The 21,661-nt window shown below is 45.4% G+C and overlaps 1 protein-coding gene across 2 annotated transcripts in view; it reads right to left on the bottom strand.

Annotated features, from left to right (window-relative positions):
• Positions 1 to 21,661, bottom strand: part of LOC119850741 (vasoactive intestinal polypeptide receptor-like) — a 175,678-nt gene that overhangs the window by 136,820 nt on the left and 17,197 nt on the right. The gene's annotated exons all lie outside the window — the stretch shown is intronic.

Below are 21,661 nucleotides of genomic sequence, written 5' to 3'. Positions count from 1 at the left end.
AGTCACTTGGCATTTGCCAGCACTGGATTTCATCTGTCATCATGCTGCCCATTCAGAGCCTAAGCTCCACCCTGAGCCACAAGATCTACACAGCTATTTTTAGCACAGTAGTGCAAGCCCAAGTCTATTGACCCAGGCTAGGAAACTCTCTGCTGCAGGCTGTGTAGACGTAACCTTTGAAGTTCCTCACAGTTTTGACTCACCTACATAAATTTTTTATCCAGTGTTGTAGTCCTGTTGGTCCCAGGATATGAGAGACAAGATAGATGAGGTAATATCTTTTATCGGACCAACTTCGGTTGGTGAGAGAGACAAGCTTTCAATCCACACAGAGCTCTTCTTCAGGTCTAGGAAATGTATTTAGGGTGTCACAGTTAAATACAAGGTGGAACCGATTGTTTAGCATAAATAGTAAACACATATTTCAAGGGACCAATCAAGGTAAAGTGGCCATTAGCACCCTTCGAGTCATAGCAAGGGAAAGAAAGGGAGAAAGGGAAAGGCACCTGTGGGAAGCGGGTTGTTAGTGGGTTATAGATTGTTGTAATAAGCCATAAATCCAGTGTCTCTATTCAGTCCATGATTATTAGTGTCTAGCAAAGTTATCAATTTAAGCCCCAAGACTCGTCTTTTCACGAGGTTTCCTTTGAGGATGAGGACCGAGAGGTCAGATATAGAGTGATCACTTTGTGAAAAATGTTCACAACAGGTGATAGGGTGTTTTTGTCTTTCATCATCTTCCTGTGAGAGTTCATTCGAGAGTGTAGTGATTGTTGGGTTTTGCCCACACAGTTGTTATTGCGGCATTTAGTGCACTGGATGAAGTACACCACACGTTGGAAAAGGCATGGGTACAAACCATGGATCTTGAAAGATGTGTTGATCATTGTAGCAGTGGAGATATGTCTGCAGGTTTTGCAACTGTTGTTCTGGCAGGATCAGATGCCACTGGTGTGTCCTGGACTGAGGGGAGCTTGCTACTTCTCTGGTGGAGCGTCCTTGTTTGGTGAAGGCAGTTTTGAATGTGTTAAGGCATATATCCGGGACTTTCTCCTCAGAGCATATTTTGTGGTATCAAAAGACAAGCCTGGGAACTTAAATTCATAACTTTGCTAGAAATGAAAAATCATGGACTGAATGGAGACACTGGAGTTATGGCTTATTACAACAATCTATAACCCATTAACCCCCCCTCCTACCAAGTGCCTTTCCCCCCATCCATTCCTTTCCTCATAAGACTGGAATGGTCCCTTGAAATATATGTTAACTACTTATGCTAAACAATCCTTGTACAATGATACTCCGAGTACATTTCCCACATCTGAAGACCTCCATGTAAGCTTGAAAGCTTGTCCTTCTCACCAACAGTAGTTGGGCCAATAAAAGATATTTCCTTGCCCGCCTCGTCTCGCTGTATAAATTTGTGCCATCTGCAAATGTTGCTGCCTCACTGCTTGCTCCCTTTTCCACATCATTAATAAGTATTTTAAACATCAGCTACCATACGGAACCCTGGGGCTTCCCACTGGTAACCTTGACCATGCTGAAAAGCAACCATCTGGTCCTACCCTTTTCTGACTTTTACTAATCCATGACGATATTTTACCTTTCATCCCATGGCAGTTTAGCGCCCTTAGTAGCTATTGGTAGGATAAGATTTTTGAAAGTCAGTTTTATATTTAATCCAGAAGACCTCTAGCTACACAGGACCCATGAGAACCTCACTGATTGATGGGATCCAGGATGGGATTAGATGAGAAGAGGACCACCTAGTTGATCCAGGATGGGATTAGATGAGAAGAGGACCACCTAGTTGATCCAGGATGGAATTAGATGGGAAGAGGGCCACCTAATGAACCAGCTAAACCCACCTTCTGCAGTATCTGGGTGTCTTTGGAGGTCTCTAATGCAATTATTGACCTCATCTAATGCAGTTCAGTTTAGGAGACAGGACAGAAGTCACAACCCAAGGAGTTCTGGCTGTATGTCATTATTAAGATAAAAGATGCAATACTAGAGGCTCAACATCAAATAATTCCAATGCACAGAAAAGATAAGAGCCACAGGAGGCAAATGTGGCTGCACAAGCAGGTTTTTCGCTATCTAAAAACCAAAAGGGATACATATAGGAAATGGAAGGAGGGCAGGTCACCGAAGAAGTATACATGGGAATAGTGCAAACATGTAGGGACAAAATTAGGAAAGCCAAGGCAAAGACTGAGTTACTGCTGAAAGAAATTAGAGGGAATTAAGGGGGGACATGATAGCATTCTTCAAACACTTGAAATAGACAAAATTGTTCTCTCTTGCCACAGAGGGCAGGAGAAGAGGCATTGGGTTCTAACTGCAGCATAGCAGCTTGAGATTAAATCTCAGAAAAAACTTCCTAACTGTAAGAACAGCAGGACAATGGAACAGATGTCTAGGGAGGTCATGGAAGCTCCTTCACTGGAGGTTTTTAAAAGGAGGATGGAGATCCATCTGTCTTGAGTGGTTTAGACACAACAAATCCTGCACCTTGGTGGGCATTTAGATTAGATGACCCATGTGGTCTCTTCTAACCCTGTGGTCAGAGGCAGATTAAGGTTGGTGGTGCCCTGGACCACAGCAAGTGGGAGCACCCCTCCCCACCCCTTCTGACTATGGTCCTGCCCTTGTTCTGCCCCTTCCGCCTGCTGCCCCGCACACGGCCCCATCCTGTTTTGCCCCTTCCCCACATGGCACTACCCCTGTTCCACCCATGGTCCCGGCCCATTCTGCCCCACCACTGTAGCCCTGCAATCCGTTTGCCCCTTTCTGCCTCCCCCAGAAGACCAGAGAAGCTCTGTCTCCCTCATTACCAGGGCCCTGGGGCTGCAGCAGGGAATGAGAGCTCTCTCAGTCCTGGGGCCGCAGCCAGGTCATAGAATATCAGGGCTGGAAAGGACCTCAAGAGGTCATCTAATCCAACCCCCTGCTCAAAGCAGGATCAATCCCCAACTAAATCATCCCAGCCAGGGCTTTGTCAAGCCTGACCTTAAAAACCTCGAAGGATGGAGATTCCACCACCTCCCTAGGTAACCCATTACAGTGCTTCACCACCCTCCGAGTGAAAAAGGTTTTCCTAATATTCAACCTAAACCTCCCCCACTGCAACTTGAGACCATTAATCCTCATTCTGTCATCTGCTACCACTGAGAACAGTCTAGATCCATCCTCTTTGGAACCCCCTTTCAGGTAGTTGAAAGCAGCTATCAAATCTCCTCTCATTCTTCCCTTCTGCAGACTAAACAATCCCAGTTCCCTCAGCTTCTCCTCATAAGTCATGTGTTCCAGTCCCCTAATCATTTTTATTGCCCTCTGCTGGACATTTTCCCATTTTTCCACATCCTTCTTGTAGTGTGGGGCCCAAAACTGGACACAGTACTCCAGATGAGGCCTCACCAATGTCGAACAGAGGGGAACGATCACGTCTCTTGATCTGCTGGCAGTGCTCCTACTTATACAACCCAAAATGCCATTGGCCTTCTTTGCAACAACGGCACACTGTTGACTCATATCCAGCTTCTCGTCTACTGTAACCCCTAGGTCCTTTTCTGCAGAACTGCTACCTAGCCATTCGGTCCCTAGTCTGTAGTGGTGCATGGGATTCTTCCGTCCTAAGTGCAGAACTCTGCACTTGTCCTTGTTGAACCTCATCAGATTTCTTTTGGCCCAATCCTCCAATTTGTCTAGGCCCCTCTGTATCCTATCCTTACCCTCCAGCATATCTACCACTCCTCCCAGTTTAGTGTCATCTGAAAACTTGCTGAGAGTGCAGTCCACACCATCCTCCATACAGATCATTAATGAAGATATTGAACAAAACCGGCCCGAGGACCGACCAGGCACTCCACTTGATACCGGCTGCCAACTAGACATGGAGCCATTGATCACTACCCGTTGAGCCTGACAATCTAGCCAGCTTTCTATCCACCTTATCGTCCATTCATCCAGCCCATACTTCTTTAACTTGCTGGCAAGAATACTGTGGGAGACTGTGTCAAAAGCTTTGCTAAAGTCAAGGAACAACACATCCACTGCTTTCCCCTCATCCACAGAGCCAGTTATCTCTTCATAGAAGGCAATTAGATTAGTCAGGCATGACTTGCCCTTGGTGAAGCCATGCTGACTGTTCCTGATCACTTTCCTCTCCTCCAAGTGCTTCAGAATTGATTCCTTGAGGACCTGCTCCATGATTTTTCCAGGGACTGAGGTGAGGCTGAATGGCCTGTAGTTCCCAGGATCCTCCTCCTTCCCTTTTTTAAAGATGGGCACTACATTAGCCTTTTTCCAGTCATACGGGACCTCTCCCAATCGCCATGAGTTTTCAAAGATAATGGCCAATGGCTCTGCAATCACATCTGCCAACTCCTTTAGCACTCTCGGATGCAGCGCATCCGGCCCCATGGACTTGTGTGCTCGTCCAGCTTTTCTAAATAGCCCCGAACCACTTCTTTCTCCACAGAGGGCTGGTCACCTCCTCCCCATGCTGTGCTGCCCAGTGCAGTAGTCTGGGGGCTGACCTTGTCCATGAAGACTGAGGCAAAATAAGCATTGAGTACATTAGCTTTTTCCACATCCTCTGTCACTAGGTTGCCTCCCTCATTCAGTAAGGGGCCCACACTTTCCTTGACTTTCTTCTTGTTGCTAACATACCTGAAGAAACCCTTCTTGTTACTCTTAACATCTCTTGCTAGCTACAACTCCAGGTGCAATTTGGCCTTCCTTATTTCACTCCTGTATGCCCAAGTAATATTTTTATACTTCTACCCCGGTCATTTGTCCAATCTTCCACTTTTTGTAAGCTTCTTTTTTGTGTTTAAGATCAGCAAGGATTTCACTGTGAAGCCAAGCTGGTCGCCTGCCATATTTACTATTCTTTCTACACATCGAGATAGTTTATCCCTGTAACCTCAATAAGGATTCTTTAAAATACAGCCAGCTCTCCTGGACTCCTTTCACCCTATATCGGAAACCTACTGACCGCTATTCCTACCTATATGCCTCTAGCTTTCATCCAGATCATACCACTCAATCCATTGTCTACAGCCAAGCGCTACGATATAACCGCATTTGCTCCAACCCCTCAGACAGAGACAAACACCTACAAGATCTCTATCATGCATTCCTACAACTACAATACCCACCTGCTGAAGTGAAGAAACAGATTGACAGAGCCAGAAGAGTACCCAGAAGTCACCTACTACAGGACAGGCCCAAGAAAGAAAACAACAGAACGCCACTAGCCATCACCTTCAGCCCCCAACTAAAACCTCTCCAACGCATCATCAAGGATCTACAACCTATCCTGAAGGACGACCCATCACTCTCACAGATCTTGGGAGACAGACCAGTCCTTGCTTACAGACAGCCCCCCAATCTGAAGCAAATACTCACCAGCAACCACACACCACACAACAGAACCACTAACCCAGAAACCTATCCTTGCAACAAAGCCCGTTGCCAACTCTGTCCACATATCTATTCAGGGGATACCATCATAGGGCCTAATCACATCAGCCACACTATCAGAGGCTCGTTCACCTGCGCATCTACCAATGTGATATATGCCATCATGTGCCAGCAATGCCCCTCTGCCATGTACATTGGCCAAACTGGACAGTCTCTACGTAAAAGAATGAATGGACACAAATCAGACGTCAAGAATTATAACATTCAAAAACCAGTTGGAGAACACTTCAATCTCTCTGGTCACTCGATCACAGACCTAAGAGTGGCTATACTTCAACAAAAAAGCTTCAAAAACAGACTCCAAACGAGAGACTGCTGAATTGGAATTAATTTGCAAACTGGACACAATTAACTTAGGCTTGAATAGAGACTGGGAATGGATGAGTCATTACACAAAGTAAAACTATTTCCCCATGGTATTTCTCCCTCCCACCCCACCCCCCACTATTCCTCTGATATTCTTGTTAACTGCTGGAATTAGCCTACCTTGCTTGTCACCATGAAAGGTTTTCCTCCTTTCCCCCCCCTGCTGCTGGTGATGGCTTATCTTAAGTGATCACTCTCCTTACAGTGTGTATGATAACACCCATTGTTTCATGTTCTGTGTGTGTGTGTGTGTGTGTGTGTGTGTGTGTGTGTGTGTGTGTGTGTGTGTGTGTGTGTGTGTGTGTGTGTGTGTGTGTGTGTGTGTGTGTGTGTGTGTGTGTGTGTGTGTGTATAAATCTCTCCTCTGCTTTTTCCACCAAATGCATCCGATGAAGTGAGCTGTAGCTCACGAAAGCTTATGCTCTAATAAATTTGTTAGTCTCTAAGGTGCCACGGGTACTCCTTTTCTTTTTGCGAATACAGACTAACACGGCTGCTACTCTGAAACCTTTCCCCCTCATGTTATTCTCCCAGGGGATCCTGCCCATCAGATGGAGTCAAAGTCGCTTTTCTGAAGTCCAGGGTCCGTATTCTGCTGCTCTCCTTTCTGCCTTGTGTCAGGATCCTGAACTCAACCATCTCATGGTCACTGCCTCCCAGATTCCCATCCATTTTTGCTTCCCCTACTAATTCTTCCCGGTTTGTGAGCAGCAGGTCAAGAAGACCTCTGCCCCTAGCAAGTGCTGGAGGAACCAACACCAGGAAACTGTCCCCTACAGTTTCCAAAAACTTCCTGGATTGTCTGTGCACCGCTGAACTTACACTGGGGCTTACCCCGCTCCATCCTGACCAGCCCTGCTATTGGCGTTGGGGCACTGGGGCTTTCCCTGCCCACCTGGTGCTTCTGCTGGGGTCGGGGCACTGGAGCCTCTCCCACCCCACCCACCCAGTGCTTCTGCCAGGGCTCCAGGCTTTCGCCACCCAGAAGTGGATTTTTTCCAGGGCCTCCGAATTGGGCCAGGGTCCCTGGGCACAAGCCCCATTAGCCCACTGGCTAATTCGCCACTGCCTGTAGTTCAATGATTTTATGATTCTAAGCTGTAAATGCCATTTTACATGACTTCCCCAAAATCCTTCAGGAAGAGAAACGGCTGCTACAGAACTCTGAAGCCATCAGATTTCTTTGGGGGAAAACACCACAAATCGAAGCCAATTTAAAACAATTCATTCCTGAGCTAAAAAAAGGTTTCTCCAGAACAGTTTCACAGGTCAGGTTACAAACTCCCGGAAGTTATGAGTTTATAGCAGAAGTGCTGACAAAACATTAAACTACAAAAGAGCACAAGAAGAGCCCTAAAGTTATATATAAATTATAAAAAAAATTAACCCTTAGAAACTTAGCATTTGTTTTCAGCCTGCCAACCACGCAAATGCATAGGAATATCTGTACTCCATTTTACCTATAAATACAGCCATGTCTCTACAGTCAAAGATAGGTATCTAGCGATCTACATATGTGTATATTCTTCCACAATTAAGGTAGTGCTTCCTGAATATTTGGAAGCTGAGCTGACCCCAGCCTCAGGAAAATGAAAGCAAGTCCCCTTTCAACTCCATCATGCATTGTTAAAGGCCTACCCAGAAAAGAGCAGTCACACCTCCTGTGCATATATTGATGTGCAGGGAAATAGTTAACAATACTGACCTTTAACATATCATCATCACTTGCATCTGAGTTAGCCCCCATGGAAATGAATGGGGCAGTTCACACCTCTCAGAGCTATTGTTTCAGGCTCTCTGCAAACTCAGGCAGACTTCCCTGCATTGGTGACCTTGAACAACCGAGAGATGTGTGTGTGTGCGCCCCTGCATTAGTCTTTCATGTCTCCTCAGGGAAGGAGTGCCCAGAATTCAGGAAATGCTGGCTTATGGAATTATTACTTTATTATTCCTCCCGTCTCTGCTTGGGGGCATGGGTTCAAATCCCACCAGCGCAAACAGTCTTTTGTGGTGTCTCCAGTGTGCGTGGTACCAAGCCTTGTTGTGATAGTCCCTGGTAGCTGGGTGCATCATGGCTGAGACAAGCCCTGCAAGGAACGGGCTGCTGAAGATTTGTGCCCAGCTGGCAGGTCCCATTATACACCCTGCTTCCTCCCCCCCCCCCAACTGCCATGGATCCCTCATCTCCTCTCTAGCATCCTATGACTTGTCCCAATCACAGGGAAAGCGCAACCTCAGTTCACACATAGCAGATTCATCACATGGCCCTCTGCTGACCCAGCACTGTTCCGCCAATTCACAATGCATACTGAAGTGTTTTGGGTTCAGGCCCATACTGATGCATGGACACTGAAATCCTTCTCAGTGGATAGAGGAGGGGTGAGTAGGTTCAATCCATATGTGGGACTGGGCATCACAAGGAGAAGAACAATAAGATATCAGAGGGGTAACATATATGAGCGTTGGCTTGAAGAAGTCAGTCTAACTCTACAAAGGTACTTGGTGGTCAGAAAGACAACACATAGGCAAGGGAGAGCATTTTCAAACAGGATCTGATAATAGAGGGAGCGTCCATGGGACACCAGAGGGAAGGATCTACAGGGTGTGATGAGAATCATTAAGGAAATGAAAGAATCATACTTGTCATTATCAGGACATACTACTCACGAGTAATGAATGGAGGAGCGAGGTAACCTGGAAAGAACAAGGGAGTCGAGAAATAAATCTTGTGTGACTCTATAGAGTAGGGTCTTGGCAAAATGTAGGAGTCACTCTGCATGGTACTGATAAAGAAGATGAACTGTGACCAAGGAGGATTGGGTAGCACATGAAAAACACTAACAGGATCCTTGTAAAAGCAAATTATGCTCCAAATTCAACCCTCATAAATCACGAGTTCAGTCAGGTGCTGCATCCTTAAAGATGACCTTTGAATCTCTTCAGTCCAGCCAGGGAATCTGGTCATTCTAATGTCATTTCTATTCCATACACAGATGATGGCAAATATCTACTTAGGCAAACACCTTGAAGAACATCCAAAAGCCATTGGCTAAGTATGGATGCGTACTGATGCACAGCAAGCACATGGTGCTCAAGCTAATTGGGAGTAACAGAAATTAGAACTTAACCAAGAATAATTCATCCTGCAACTCCCCTGTGAGATAGAGAAATATTACTCCTATTTTAGAGAGGTGAAACAGGCAGAGAAGTTTGGCCACTGGCCCATCATCATGCAGCGACTCAGCAGTGGATCTGGGATTAGAATGCAGAGATTCTTGGGTCCCCGTCACATTATCAAGCCACTAGATTACGTGTCTCTGAGGAAGTGCTGTTGAACAGGGCTCTGTCGGGCCAGCATCTGCATTGCTATCTTATGAACTGCTCTGCAGAGGGACAAACTGACGTAGTACGGTGGACTCGTGCATCAGGTCGGTCTGCTACTGATTGATTCCCAGATTTCCAGCGCTAAAAACAAATATGACAGAGGTTTTGGCTGACTTTCAGAAGCACCAGCAGCTGAGGGCATGGCTTGGGTGGTTCCGAAACTAGTGTAAGTAGCTGTTACATAAGACCTTTGCCCTCATATCTTAATTTAACTATATTTGCGCACTCCTTGGCTTCTTGTCATTTCTGAGGTCTGATCTCAGCCTAGGTGTTGAGAAACACATTTAAATACCATTACAATGCAATTGGCTTTACTTATATATCTGCCAGCCTCCAATCACAGAGTCCTAAGCACTTGTCCTGGCTGGCGTGTGCCTGGAAGCAAACACAAATAAAAGAGAATGCCTTCCTGACTGATGTTGTGAACTCAAAGCTGAGGAAATGATGACATGGATGATGTTCCCAAAACACACTTTAGGATCCTAATTGTTTGACTATCATCCTTATGCAAACAGCAACCTGCTGTATCAGACAAGATTAGCATGCAAGTCAGAACAGAGAGTTCACATTTTAAATGGCAGGGACCAACTGACAGAGAGTAAGAGAGAAGTAACATCACCTCGACTCTGTTAGGAGCTGCTGCATATTGCCAACTCCTGAGAATTCATCATACATTTTGCAATACTTGGTGCTTTCCTTAAAGCACCAGCACCTGGAGTCCTAGGATTATTTGGGAATCTCAGGTTTAATTTAAAAGAGTTTACAGCCCTTCTGGTTGTGGAGAAAAGCTTGAAAGCACGTATCATAACTAAGGCTAAGATTTTGTCATGGATATTTTAGGTAAAAAGTCACAAACAGGTCATAGGCAATAAAGAAAAATTCCTGGAAGCCCATGAACTATCCATGACATTTACTAAAAATATCCATGACAAAAAGGGGAGCTCAGCTGTGGGGTCCCCACGCCTCCCGCAGTGGATATGCAGCTGTGGGTGCATGCTCAGAGCTCTGGGGGCCCCCCACCACCTGTGGAGGCTCAGAGCTCCCAGGACCCCCTGCAGCCGCCAGGAGCTCTGGGGTACCCCCGCTATCTGCAGCAGCTCAGAGCTCCAGGGTACCCCCACCAGGTGGAAGGGGTATCCCGCAGCTCCCAGCTGCTGTGAGGGTACCCCACAGCTCCCAGCCACCATGGGCTGAAGTCACGGAGGGCATTGGAAGTCACAGATTCCCAAGCCATGACTAAAGAAGCTGTTGTAATAATTGGGGCCTAGCAGGCCAACCCCAAGTATGAGCCTAATTGTGGGAAACTAGATCTTTAATACCACCTAAGAGACTGTCAAACAGGAGTTTCTTCCCTTAGAAAAAACTATACAGCTAAGGGGAAAAGGAATAAGAGATATTGTTAAGCTGAGAGCTTTACTTAATACTTTACATTTCAAATACTTTACCCATTTTCCTTTGTCTCTATCTTTAAAAAAGGTTGAGAAGAAGTTTTAATGGTGTGTTTGCTTAACTGTTTTGTGTTGTATCTGTGGGCCCATTTACTCAATCAAAATTAACACAAACATAGCTACCTGGCAGTTCTGAGAACAGGGAGAGGGAATCCTGGGATTTTATGGTATCTTCTAGGGATCAGAGCGTGGGATGGCAATAGAGCTAGTTGTGAGGGTTTCAGGATACAAAAGCCCAGGCTTTGCCGTACACAGGCACTGTGAACATTGACTGCTTCTGCAGCTTACCAACTACTTGGATGGACTCTGAATGGATTGTGAAATCCCCGGACTGCAGATGTGCTCTGGGACAGCTTTCCCAGTTTAACATCCAGACTTTTCTATCAATCTTAGGTACTTCTGTGGTCCCCATTCCTGGGATTTCACAATCCCTTTGCTTTACATTTCCTGTAAAAACATAACTTATTCCCATCCAAATGACTGGCAGATCCACAAGGCAATGAGTGACACAACACAGCCTTCGCTTCTCATTGAAGTAATAAGATACTGAAATGCCATACACCTCTGGATGATCTTCATTACAGTGGCAGGGGATGTAGTCAAGGAAGAATCCTGTGTCATGCAGGGCATGGACTGATAACTGAAGGGCAGAGCTGAGCAAATAATTGATTTTGGTTCACCAGCCATTCCGAAAAAAATATTGGTTTGAGTCAAACTAAGTCCCAAAATGGTGAAAAATTTCAGTCTCTCCTGGTGCTGCACTAATTACGTATGCAAAGTGGAACGGCTTCACAGGAGTTGGCAGGAACCCTGCCCCAGAATTCCCAGTGGCCAGGGCATGCTCCTGCAATGTAGAAGACAGACCTAAGCTCAAACCCCATGCCACCCCCACTGTCAGGCAGAGAGGGGAATTGAATCCGGGTATCCCACATCTTAAGTAAATGCCCTAATCCCAGGGCTAAAGGGTAGAACATAAGAGCTGCCACACTGGCTCAGACCATTATGCCCAGTATCGTCTCTCTATCAGAGCTTTAGGGGGAGCGTACAGAGAGCTGACTTTTCTGCTTACACAATTCTCCCTCTTTTTTCAGGTCCTAATTCTCAGAATGAACAATAGAGACACATGCAAAAACAGACAGATTATGAAGATTGTGGTGGAGGGTGGGAGGAGTGGTTTAAGGGACTGAAAAGAATATCAAACTTACTATAATAATAATAAATAATAATAAAAAATAATATCAAGCTTATTATGTCAACATTAGCAGTCACCCACATATACCAGCTGGTCCTGCAGCTGCTGGGCATGGAACTCCCATGAATATGCTCTCAATCAGACCATGTTGGCACAAGAACTTTGTGAGAACAGGGCCTATAATTTTTGCTTGCTTGGGAACCAACTGTGAAAAGTAGGTCAAGTTATTTTCAAGGATGAATGTTATAAACTAGTGTAGGAGAACCAGTCAGAGAAACTGAACTAGTCCAAACGAAAAGGCCTACTGATACGGCTCAAGGACCGTGTTGAGATTGGACTCAATAAATGAGAAAATGTGGGAATGAAGTTGGCCTGGAGAACCTATCTACACCATTGCTGTTTTAAAGGTGCTTCACATTTGACATCCTGATAGTTAGAAACCCATCAAGTCTGGCTATAGTGAACTAGATGGTCTATGCCAGTGATACGCAAACCTCAGTGGTTCAGGATCCAAATTAGCAATCGGCATTACCCAAAAGAACCACAGTGGTGTGAATTCATTGTTTGATTTACTACAGTAATAGTATGATAGGAAATTATATTTTATATATAAATATAGATATTGACTGACCAAGTATTAGTCTTTTATTAACTATAATATATATATAAAAATATTTCCTATCATACTGTTATATAATTCTCACAGCAGAATGACCGACCAAATAATAATATTTTATCCACTACAATTGGTTAATAACTAAATCACACAGTGTTTTAATATCATGGGCTGCAAAGAGCTGCAGGAGACCCATTAAAGAGCCACTTGCAACTTGCGAACCTCAGTCTAAGCATCATTGGTCTACGCAAAGCCACGGAAGGTCAGGGTCCTTGCTTCTTATTGGCCAACAAGGGAGACTTGGCTGAACCTGTGATACAATGTCAAAAATGCAACTCACGAAGGAGAACAGAGACGCTATGGCCCCTGGCTGCAGGGATCAAATGCCAACGGACTAAGAACCATTGGAATGAGAGGATTGTCATTTTTCTTATGTTGACAGAAAGATTTGCTTCTTCTGTGGCATAAGATTTAAAACCAGCTAAATGTTTTTTTAATTAAAATTATACCTCACATATAGGAATAAGAACACTAATGGATTACAAGGGAACTATCTAACCTCTGGCATCCCGCTCCTAATTCCTGAGCCAGACTGCATGCCAGCCCATCCCCTCTAAAATATGCCTTAACCCTTCATAGAACACTCATCAGCAGCTCCTCTGGCCCCATGCACGAACTGGAGAAAGCAGATGTGACCTTCTAGGTTCCTATTGAAAAAAATCCTGTTTGGAACCAGGTCTCACTCCCGCCATCTCTCGTCAAACCTTTGGGTTGATCTCTAAGAAACAAATCAACAGAGTTCCATTCCCAATGAACCAGTGAACGTCGCTCTCACACGTACCATAATCCAAACCACCACCACACTAATTATTACCTTTGTTGCCCGGGTGGGCAGAGGTCAAGGGCTGACTGGACAGACTGCACTACCCTCTCATCCCCAAAGGTGGCCCCTCCAGGTCAGAGGTTAGGCAAACCGGTCAGGTGGCATTTCCTGTTGCCTTTGCTGTACTTGGGCATGGAGCTTCAACCTCCCAGATTGCTGCCATGACATCTTTCCCGAGCACCAAACTCACACAATGGGCCAGATTCAGATGGTGTGGCATAGTTCCTTTAATATCGATGGATCTAAGCTTATTTAAAACAGCAGCTGACGGTGGTAATTTCAGGGCAGTTATTTCCAAGAACAATGAGGAGTTAAATCTGAAAGGCTGAACTAATATATGACCAAGCACCTGTGCTTCACCCAACCATTTTTAGTGTTAGCTCTCACTAGAAAAGGAAATGAGTTTGTGAGATATTAAAACTGAGTTCTTGAGCCCCGGCAGTCATTGGCAACCTTATTGGACTTTGGCCGGGACCAGGGCAATATTCAGTGGCATTCCTGCCTGCTTTAAATAAAGCTCTGATGCTGTTGCCATTGGCTACATTTTCCCATTCTCTGCTTTAGCAAGTTTGGTGCTGGTGCGAGATGCTAGATTCACGGTCCTGCAGACCGATATCTTCTTCGGATAAACAAAACAGGTCTAGGAAGGGGAGCAGCCATATACGTTTCCACACATTGCTCCAAGAAAGTCACTCAGCCCAGACCTGGCACGGCCCCGTCTAGTGAAGATAGGGTTATTTTGGCTTGGTAACACATACAGGCCTCTCCTTCATATGAGATTAGCTGGTGCCAGTTTTAGTGATGGGAACTTAAACCACTAACTTTAGCACCTTCCACTACCAATTGATTCCACATAAGATACCAACCTACTACCTTGCCTCCTGTCCTGAACCTGCAGAGTGGCGTTGCTCATGCCATTATATGGTGGCCAGATACTACCGTCTTGGTGGCTCTTTATACATGGTAAGCACATAGGTGCTAGAACTAGGGGTGCTGCCACATCCCGTGGTTTGAAGTGGTTTCCATTATATAGAGAATTTACAGTTTGGTTCAATGGCTTTCAGCACCCCCACTATGAAAATTGTTCCAGCACCTCTGGGTAAGTGGTAGAATCATAGAATCACAGAATTTCAGGGTTGGAAGGGACCACAGGTGGTCATCTAGTCCAACCCCCTGCTCAAAGCAGGACCAATCCCCAACTAAATCATCCCAGTCAGGGCTTTGTCAAGCCTGATCTCAAAAAACCTCTAAGGATGGAGATTTCACCACCTCCCTAGATAACCCATTCCAGTGCTTCACCACCCTCGTAGTGAAAAAGATTTTCCTAATATCAAACTTAAACCTCCCCCACTGCAACTTGAGACCATTACTCCTTGTTCTGTCATCTGCTACCACTGAGAACAGTCTAGATCCATCCTCTTTGGAACCCCCTTTCAGGTAGTTGAAAGCAGCTATCAAATCCCCCCTCATTTCTTCTCTTCTGCAGACTAAATAATCCCAGTTCCCTCAGCCTCAACTAATAAGTCATGTGCTCCAGCCCCCTAATCATTTTTGTTGCCCTCCGCTGGACTCTTTCCAATTTTTCCACATCCTTCTTGTAGTGTGGGGCCCAAAACTGGACAATACTCCAGATGAGGCCTCACCAATGCTGAATAGAGAGGAATGATCACGTCCCTCGATTTACTGGCAATGCTCCTACTAATACTGCACAAAATGCTGTTAGCCTTCTTGGCAACATGGGCACACTGTTAACTCATATCCAGCTTCTCATTCACTGTAACCCCTAGGTCCTTTTCTGCAGAACTGCTGCCTAGGATCTATATAGACTGTCAAGACCTGATTTGAAGAGGCATTTAGTACTCCACAGTTCAAGCTGAAGTCAATGGGAGATGTTCGTGCTCTGTAACCCCGAAAATCAAGGCCTAATTCTGTAATGCACTGTGAGGGGTAAGCACAAAGCACTTGGTTAATCACTAATAATGTAGTTCTCCCTGCCCCCCCAGCAATTACAATTCTGTTTAATGTCACTATATTGTTTATTTAGGAGCCATGTTGTTTAATCTTCCACCTTAGATCAAAATGGTTTTTAAAATGTCCTTCCCGACCCCATTAAGACAGGGATGAGGGCATACAAAATTGCAGCTAACGTCCTTCGGGAGGGCACAGTACAGTTTCAGAAAGTACAATGTACTTACAACATTGAAAATAGAAAAGGAGTACTTGTGGCACCTTAGAGACTAACAAATTTATTAGAGCATAAGCTTTCGTGAGCTACAGCTCACTTCATCGGATGCATTTGGTGGAAAAAACAGAGGAGAGATTTATATACACACACACAGAGAACATGAAACAATGGGTTTATCATACACACTGTAAGGAGAGTGATCACTTAAGATGAGCCATCACCAGCAGCAGGGGGGGGAAGGAGGAAAACCTTTCATGGTGACAAGCAGGTAGGCTAATTCCAGCAGTTAACAAGAATATCAGAGGAACAGTGGGGGGTGGGGTGGGAGGGAGAAATACCATGGGGAAATAGTTTTACTTTGTGTAATGACTCATCCATTCCCAGTCTCTATTCAAGCCTAAGTTAATTGTATCTAGTTTGCAAATTAATTCCAATTCAGCAGTCTCTCGTTGGAGTCTGTTTTTGAAGCTTTTTTGTTGAAGTATAGCCACTCTTAGGTCTGTGATCGAGTGACCAGAGAGATTGAAGTGTTCTCCAACTGGTTTTTGAATGTTATAATTCTTGATGTCTGATTTGTGTCCATTCATTCTTTTACATAGAGACTGTCCAGTTTGGCCAATGTACATGGCAGAGGGGCATTGCTGGCACATGATGGCATATATCACATTGGTAGATGCGCAGGTGAACGAGCCTCTGATAGTGTGGCTGATGTGATTAGGCCCTATGATGGTATCCCCTGAATAGATATGTGGACAGAGTTGGCAACGGGCTTTGTTGCAAGGATAGGTTCCTGGGTTAGTGGTTCTGTTGTGTGGTGTGTGGTTGCTGGTGAGTATTTGCTTCAGATTGGGGGGCTGTCTGTAAGCAAGGACTGGTCTGTCTCCCAAGATCTGAGAGAGCGATGGCTCGTCCTTCAGGATAGGTTGTAGATCCTTGATGATGCGTTGGAGAGGTTTTAGTTGGGGGCTGAAGGTGATGGCTAGTGGCGTTCTGTTGTTTTCTTTGTTGGGCCTGTCCTGTAGTAGGTGACTTCTGGGTACTCTTCTGGCTCTGTCAATCTGTTTCTTCACTTCAGCAGGTGGGTATTGTAGTTGTAGGAATGCATGATAGAGATCTTGTAGGTGTTTGTCTCTGTCTGAGGGGTTGGAGCAAATGCGGTTATATCGTAGCGCTTGGCTGTAGACAATGGATCGAGTGGTATGATCTGGATGAAAGCTAGAGGCATGTAGGTAGGAATAGCGGTCAGTAGGTTTCCGATATAGGGTGGTGTTTATGTGACCATCGCTTATTAGCACTGTAGTGTCCAGGAAGTGGATCTCTTGTGTGGACTGGTCCAGGCTGAGGTTGATGGTGGGATGGAAATTGTTGAAATCATGGTGGAATTCCTCAAGAGCTTCTTTTCCATGGGTCCAGATGATGAAGATGTCATCAATGTAGCGCAAGTAGAGTAGGGGCATTAGGGGACGAGAGCTGAGGAAGCATTGTTCTAAGTCAGCTATAAAAATGTTGGCATACTGTGGGGCCATGCGGGTACCCATCGCAGTGCCGCTGATTTGAAGGTATACATTGTCACCAAATGTGAAATAGTTATGGGTCAGGACAAAGTCACAAAGTTCTGCCACCAGGTTAGCCGTGACAGTATCGGGGATACTGTTCCTGACGGCTTGTAGCCCATCTTTGTGTGGAATGTTGGTGTAGAGGGCTTCTACATCCATAGTGGCTAGGATGGTGTTTTTAGGAAGATCACCAATGGACTGTAGTTTTCTCAGGAAGTCAGTGGTGTCTCGAAGATAGCTGGGAGTGCTGGTAACGAAGGGCCTGAGGAGGGAGTCTACATAGCCAGACAATCCTGCTGTCAGGGTGCCAATGCCTGAGATGATGGGGCGTCCAGGATTTCCAGGTTTATGGATCTTGGGTAGCAGATAGAATACCCAGGTCGGGGCTCCAGGGGTGTGTCTGTGCGGATTTGTTCTTGTGCTTTTTCAGGGAGTTTCTTGAGCAAATGCTGTAGTTTCTTTTGGTAACTCTCAGTGGGATCAGAGGGTAATGGCTTGTAGAAAGTGGTGTTGGAGAGCTGCCTAGTAGCCTCTTGTTCATACTCCGACCTATTCATGATGACGACAGCACCTCCTTTGTCAGCCTTTTTGATTATGATGTCAGAGTTGTTTCTGAGGCTGTGGATGGCACTGTGTTCTGCATGGCTGAGGTTATGGGGTAAGCGATGCTGCTTTTCCACAATTTCAGCTCGTGCACGTCGGCGGAAGCAGTCTATGTAGAAATCCAGGCTGCTGTTTCGACCTTCAGGAGGAGTCCACCCAGAATCCTTCTTTTTGTAGTGTTGGCAGGAAGGTCTCTGTGGGTTAATATGTTGGTCAGAGGTGTGTTGGAAATATTCCTTGAGTCTGAGACGTCGAAAATAGGATTCTAGGTCACCACAGAACTGTATCATGTTCGTGGGGGTGGAGGGGCAAAAGGAGAGGCCCCGAGATAGGACAGATTCTTCCGCTGGGCTAAGAGTATAGTTGGATAGATTAACAATATTGCTGGGTGGGTTACGGGAACCATTGTTGTGGCCCCTTGTGGCATATAGTAGTTTAGATAGCTTAGTGTCCTTTTTCTTTTGTAGAGAATCAAAGTGTGTTTTGTAAATGGCTTGTCTAGTTTTTGTAAAGTCCAGCCACGAGGAAGTTTGTGTGGAAGGTTGGTTCTTTATGAGAGTATCCAGTTTTGAGAGCTCATTCTTAATCTTTCCCTGTTTGCTGTAGAGGATGTTGATCAGGTGGTTCCGCAGTTTCCTTGAGAATGTGTGGCACAAGCTGTCAGCATAGTCTGTGTGGTATGTAGATTGTAATGGATTTTTTACCTTCAGTCCTTTCGGTATGATGTCCATCTCTTTGCATTTGGAGAGGAAGATGATGTCTGTCTATCTGTGCGAGTTTTTTCATGAAGTTGACAGATTTCCACTCTATACAGCTAAATTCAGTGCCTTGCATAATGACAGGTTTCAGAGTAGCAGCCGTGTTAGTCTGTATTCGCAAAAAGAAAAGGAGTACTTGTGGCACCTTAGAGACTAACAAATTTATTAGAGCATAAGCTTTCGTGAGCTACAGCTCATCACTGTTCCTCTGATATTCTTGTTAACTGCTGGAATTAGCCTACCTGCTTGTCACCATGAAAGGTTTTCCTCCTTCCCCCCCGCTGTTGGTGATGACTTATCTTAAGTGATCACTCTCCTTACAGTGTGTATGATAAACCCATTGTTTCATGTTCTCTGTGTGTGTGTATATAAATCTCTCCTCTGTTTTTTCCACCAAATGCATCCGATGAAGTGAGCTGTAGCTCACGAAAGCTTATGCTCTAATAAATTTGTTAGTCTCTAAGGTGCCACAAGTACTCCTTTTCTTTTTGCGAATACAGACTAACACGGCTGCTACTCTGAAACCTATCATTGAAAATGAGTGAGGTTGCTTAGAGAAAGAGGAAATTGTACACTGCCACCTGCTGAATGCAGAACTTGGATTTCGGAACAAATCACTCAGGGTTTGCCATTTCTGCTGCACTCTATGGCACTTAAAACTTCCCAACATATGTGGGGATAGAGCCAAACTCCGCCTGCTCCTAAAGCACAGCCCCCCTACTACTGAGCTAAAGGAGAGTCTCCCTTGGGTCTCAGCAGTGTAAGGCCTATGATACATAGCTCAGTAGTTCTGATTACATCCATAGAACATATACACACTAGCTAGTTCACAGCACTATGCAGCGATTCAGCAGATACATCTGTTTGGCACTCCAACGCACCTTCCAAATCTCTTTGCTATGTTACCAACTTTGGGCAAACGATGACTATGTTTTGAAAGGTTGTTTCTGAAAGGGCAGAGCTAGCCAACAGCTTTATTGTCACACCTTTCTGGATGCATGTATGCTATTTAGGCAACTAAAGCGTTGTTATCCTTGTTGTGTGAACTGAGGGCAGCAGAAGTGTACCTGGCATACCCCAATGGAGGGACTCACCCTCAACTGAATGGTACTTGCTAGGCAGGGGACATGGGTTCCAAAGCCCAGTGAGTTGAGAAATGCACGCACACGCATACCTACCTACCTGGTGGTGGTGGTGGTGAGTCCTGTTTAAGCGTCTTAGACACCATTTGACCCTCTCTCTCTCCATGGTATAATAAAAGAGCTAATTTAGACTCAATTGAGAGTCTTGTTATGTGCTGCAGAGATGAAATCTCTGATACATTGGTGAGGCCTCATCTGGAGTACTGTGTCCAGTTTTGGGCCCCACACTACAAGAAGGATGTGGAAAAATTGGAAAGCGTCCAGCGGAGGGCAACAAAAACGATTAAGGACTGGAACACATGACTTATGAGGAGAGGCTGAGGGAATTGGGATTGTTAAGTCTGCAGAAGAGAAGAGTGAGGGAGGTTTGATGCTTTCAATTGCCTGAAGGGGGGTTCCAAAGAGGATGGATCTAGACTGTTCTCAGTGGTAGCAGATGACAGAACAAGGAGTAATGGTCTCAAGGTGCAGTGGGGGAGGTTTAGGTTGGATATTAGGAAAAAAATTTTCACTAGGAGAGTGGTGAAGCACTGGAATGAGTTACCTAGGGAGGTGGTGGAATCTCCATCCTTCGAGGTTTTTAAGGTCAGGCTTGACAAAGCCCTGGCTGGGATGATTTAGTTGGGGATTGATCCTGCTTTGAGCAGGGGGTTGGATTAGATGACCTCTTGAGGTCCCTTCCAACCCTGATATTCTATGATACCTAGGTCTAAGTATTAGACCTACTTTGAGACAATGTCTCTATTCAAGAGACTGGCCAGTGTGCACTAGCAGTGAAGGTCCCCTGCTAACAGCTGAAATCACTGAGAGCTGAAAGCTGTGTTAAGTGGTGGGCCCTGAAGACATCTTGGCGAGTGGCCAGCTGGGCGGTTGGTGGAGAGGTATGACCAGCAGGGTGGCTGAGGGGAAGGCATGACAAGTGGCTAATAGGGAGGCTGGTTGAGAAGCGTGGCCAGAAGGGCGGCTGGCAGAGAGGGTCAGAGCAGAGCGACAAACGAGTGCCCGAGCAGTGGTGCCAGTTAGGTGCCTCCTTACCCACCCCTTCCACCGAGTGGGAGGTGAACTCTGCAGATGAACCTCTGAACTCTGGGGCTGCACTGGCCAAGGACAGCAACTGTGAGTGGGGTGCAGAGAAGGGACGGGCACATTAAAGGGACTTTTGGGTTGCTGGACTTAAGAACCTGAGGGAAAAGGACACTGTCCAACTTACTTGGGAGTGGGTCTTTTGCTCATGGTTTATGTAATGAATCTAGTTGCGGTGTTTTCCCAAATTAATGCTGAGTAACTTCCCTACTTTTAGTAAAAGTTTTTGCTACATTCAGACTCTGTGCTTGCGGAAGGGGAAGTATTGCCTCTTAGAGGTGCCCAGGGCGTGGTGTGTAATTGTCCCAGGTCACTGGATGGGTGCTCAAGCCGGTTTTGTGTTGTATTGTTGAAAATGAACCCCTAGGTACAGAATCCAGTCTTTGTTGCTGCCTACTCTGACTGGCAGAAGGGTTACACACTAAAGAACTGATTTCACCATAACACTGTTAGAAGAAAAAGAGCAGGTTGACCCAGAGGTGGATCTGAGTACAGGCTTCTTTATTGTGATACTTGTTCCTCTCGACCCAATTGTCAAGTAAGCACTGAATTAGTTATAGCACACTCTTTATTGAAGTTAATATGTAAATTCCTACATTTACTACAACACACCCAAACCCCTTACGGAGTAATATGAACACCCATACAATGAATATTAATAATTCTATACTGAATATAATTATCCCTGCCCCTGATCACTATTTACAGCTTTAGCATATTCTACAGATTATTTTTACTTTGAAGATACATTTCTTTGCTATAATTGCAGTCATGAACTCCCTGGATCAGCAGTTTGCAGAGAAGGGAGGAAGGGGCCATGACCCCCAACTCGCCTGTGTAGCTGGGAAAGGAAGTGGGGGGAAGATAACACTACTTTACCCCAAAAGGTATTCTTTAGATACCCACATTCCTCAGGTAGCTGCAACCTTATCAAACCCTTAACAAGGAGAAG

The sequence above is a fragment of the Dermochelys coriacea genome, chromosome 2 (genome assembly GCF_009764565.3).
Source record: "Dermochelys coriacea isolate rDerCor1 chromosome 2, rDerCor1.pri.v4, whole genome shotgun sequence".
In the NCBI taxonomy this organism is placed as follows: domain Eukaryota; kingdom Metazoa; phylum Chordata; order Testudines; family Dermochelyidae; genus Dermochelys; species Dermochelys coriacea.
This window is presented reverse-complemented; position numbering and strand designations above follow the sequence as displayed.